General features: G+C 43.7%; 1 pseudogene; it reads right to left on the bottom strand.

The window, feature by feature from the left end:
• Positions 1-3,535: 3,535 nt before the first annotated feature.
• On the bottom strand, positions 3,536-3,765 carry LOC102857999 (annotated as a pseudogene).
• Between the last annotated feature and the right edge of the window lie 157 nt (positions 3,766-3,922).

Here is a 3,922-nt window from a genome sequence, read left to right as displayed (position 1 = left end):
TTCATATAGGATGAAACTTTCAAGTTGCTTCTCCCTAAAATACTTTCTTCACCCAGACCGACAGAAGCATATAGGAGTTGTTTGAGAAGCTCTATCTACTCATGTTCTTATAAGAGGCTATTCCTTGTAGAAGAAAGACTCATCAACAACCTGCAATATGCAGATGACACAAGCTTGCTTGCTGAAACTGAAAGATCTGAAGCATTTGCTGAAGAAGGTTAAGTTCTGCAGCTTGAAGCTCAACATCAAGAAGATAAAGATTCTCACCATGGAGCCAACTGGCAGCCCCATGATAGTTGGAGAACAGGTTGAGGTTAACAGTTTCAGCTTGTTTGGCTCCACAATCAGGTGTTGACACTAGCAGTCAGAAAACCAAATGTCAAATTGCATTGGGAAAGTCTGCTGCAAAGGACCTCTCCAGAGTGTTAAAGAGCAATAATGCCAGTCTAGAGAGTAAGGTACACCTAATCCAGGCCATGATTTTACAATTAATTGCTGTGTATCAGAGAGCTGAACAATGACTAAGGATGATAGAAGAATAGATGCCTTTGAGTTGTGGTGCTAGAGAAAAGTATTGAACATATCATGAACTGCCAAGGGAACTAACAAGTATATCCTTGAGAAGGTGAAACCAAGTTTCTCCTTGGGGACAAGGATTTTTACGCTCTACCTGACATATTTTGGGCACGTTGCCAGGAGGGAGCTGGAGGAGGACATCATACTTGGACAAAGTGGAGGAACAGTGCAAGAGAGGAAGACATCAGATAAGATGGATTGACACAGTAACTGGGGTAATAGAGCCAGTTGTGTCAGAGACAGTGACATTGTTTCAGGATAAGGCAAAGTTCAGAGCTATTGTGCATAGGGTCACTATGAGTCATAGGCAACTTGATGGTACATAACAACAACAGTCCTTGGAGAGGGGCATCATTTTGAAAAAGGTGGAGAGTCAGAGAAAGAGAGGAAGACTCTTATCCAGATGGATTGACATGGTGACTGCTGTATATCAGAGATGATGAGGTTAGCACAGTTTAGAACAGAGTTCAGATCTGTTGTTCATAGGGTATGAGTCATATTCAACATCACCTAGCAACATGTCCTCAATTCAGGAAATGCTAGTGGCCTAGTGGATAAGAAGTTGTGCTGCTAACTGTAGAAGGCAGGCTGTTTTGATCCACCAGCTGCTCTGAAAAAGATGGATAATCTCCTTCCAGGTGGTTTATAGCTTCTGAAAACCCTCTGGAGGGTTAATGATGAGCTGGTTTTCATGTTATAGCAATGGGAGATATAGCACACACAGATAGAGATCTATTCAATCTGAGCTGTTGTCTAGTGGACTAAGCAGGGTACCCCCAAGACTTCACATCATCATTAATGCATTGCTATTGAGTTGATTCTGATTCATAGTGACCCTAAGGTTAGAGTAGAACTGTCCCATCAAGTTTCTGAGACTATGTATGTATCTTAACAGAAATAGATGGCCTCACCTTTTTCTCTTAGAGCAGTTGGTAGGTTTGAAGAGCTGAATTGGTTAGCAGACCAAACTTAACCAACTGCCACTAAGATTCCATAACTTAATTGCACCAACTTTAAAAAAAGAAAAAAAATCAACCCAAAATTCTATCCTGTTGCTGTCAAGTTAAATTCAACTCATGGTAGTCCCATGCATTTCAGAGTCATTGTTGTCATGTGCTGTCAACTTGCCTGTGACTCATAGTGACCCTATGTACAGCAGCTCTGAAGCCTGCCCTGTCCTGAGCCAGTCTCACTGATTCAGATATACCAACACCTATTAGCCCAGTTACTGTAGCAATCTATCCCAGCCAGGGTCTTCCTCTCCTGTGCTGGCCCTCTACCCTTCTGTGCATGATTTCCCTCTCCAAAGACAAGCTCATCCTGGCAACACATCTAAAGTATGTGATACAGAGTTTCAAAATTCTAGCTTCCAAGGAGAAACTTGGTTTCACTCTCTCTAAGATTGACCTATTTGTTTTCTTTGAGTTCCATAGTATATTCAGGACTCTTTTCCAGCACCACAACTCAAAGGTATCAATTCTTCTTCTGTCATCCTTAGTCATTATCCAATTCTCTGAGGTATAGCAAGTAACTGCAAAGACCATGGACTGGATCAGGTGCACCTTAGTCTAGACTGACATCATTGCTTCTCAGTACTCCAGAGAGGTTCCTGACAGCAGATTTTTTTCCAATGCAATTCATCTTTTGATTTCCTGACTGCTAGTGTCAAGAGTGTTGATTGTTGAGCTGAGCAAGTGGTAATTATTAACAACCTCAATCTCTTCTCCATCCTTCATGGTGCTATCAATAGGCCCAGAGGTGGAGATCCTTGTGTTCTTGATGTTGAGCTTCAATCCATATTGAAGACTACAGTCCTTGACCTTCTGCAGAAGTGCTTCAGGTTGTCCTCAGTTTCAGCCAGCAAGGTTGTGTCATCTGCATAACACAGGTTGTTCATGATTCTTCCTCCAATCCTGATGGCACATTCCTTCTTATAAAGCCCAGACTCCTCAATGATCTGTTCTGCATATAGATTGAAAAGGTGTGGAGACAGGATGCATCCCTGACACACTCCTTTCCTGATTTTGAACCATGCAATGTTTCCTTGCTTTGTTCTGAGGACTGTTTCATGATCAGAGTATAGTTTTCGCATGAGCACAAGAAGATCTGGATTTCATAGATTTTTCATGACCACAACTCTTCAAGGATCTCCTTCTATTCTTTGTTATTATCAATTTCATATGCTCACCGCTGTTTCACTAGGGCCTAAAACAATATATGACATTAAAAAACTGTTTAGGTTAAGTTGGAGATCCAAGATGGTGGCGGAGGCAGAGACAACGTGGTGAGCTGCGGGAGCAGTGGACCACTTGGAAAAGGGCCATTATGATCTTCTACAGACTTCTGTTTATTGATAATTGAACAGTTAAACAGTTGATGACTGGTCTTCAGTGAGGATTGAGGCTCAACAACAGGAATTCAAGGATTTCCAAGGAAGAATGGGTGAGTGCCGCAGCTCCCAACCCCCTCCCACAGAGCCCGCACTGTGCCTCACCGCAGCCACAGCTCCATGAAGCTCCCACAGCCGGAACCTATGGAATCCCTCACCCAGGATGGAGGGTGGGCCCCGGGCCTCCCCAGGACTGGTGCGGTGGAGCCGCCACACTGCAGCAAAGTGTACTTGTTCCGAGGAGAATTCTTGAAGCCAAGATGGCGGCAGCAGGGGAAGCGGGAGGACACTGGCCTCCCGCGCACAAGATGAAGCACGACCGCCAGCTGCCCATGTGGGAGAAATTTTATCTAGGCTACTTTCTGCCACCCTCTCCCCCAGTAAACCTGAAAGCAACACCCCCAAAACCCCTCTATTTTTCGGAAGAATTTTTGTTCATTTAACAATATAACACACAAAAAATTACAATGTATATCCACATACAACTCTTTTCTTTCTTATTTACAATCGCAAGATTACCGAGTCCAGAGGAACTGATGTAATCTCTGTATGGAACTATCTTTCAGTAGTTTACTCCAATCCATTTCTTCGTTTATACTCTAAAACATCTTCATTGTGTTTTGATTTAGATAGCCCCACAAGAAGGCTGGAGCGCCCAAGGTCAGTCCAACTTTCACCCAATTAGGTTTGCTATTTCGTGGTTCATGAAGGTAAAACTTGGACCTCGCTGAAAGGCTGCTTGGGAGTCGGGCCGGGGTCAACAGCCGAGAGAAGGAGCTCAACATCAAGGATGGCGCCATCTTGCTGGCCGCGCTCCGCCTCAAAACCCCTCTTTTTGTAACTCACAAGTTTGTTCTCTCTAGGTTTGCTCCCTTTCCTACAGGTAACCTTACCACTGAGTTTTACTTCAGACCTGACCCTGAACCCAGTGCCAGTGACAAAAAGGAAATACAACTG

Source organism: Elephantulus edwardii, unplaced genomic scaffold (genome assembly GCF_000299155.1).
Source record: "Elephantulus edwardii isolate Elephantulus edwardi_28Jun2011 unplaced genomic scaffold, EleEdw1.0 scaffold00191, whole genome shotgun sequence".
Classification (NCBI taxonomy): domain Eukaryota; kingdom Metazoa; phylum Chordata; class Mammalia; order Macroscelidea; family Macroscelididae; genus Elephantulus; species Elephantulus edwardii.
Note: the sequence above shows the minus strand (reverse complement) of the source record. Positions and strands in the feature narration are given on the sequence as shown.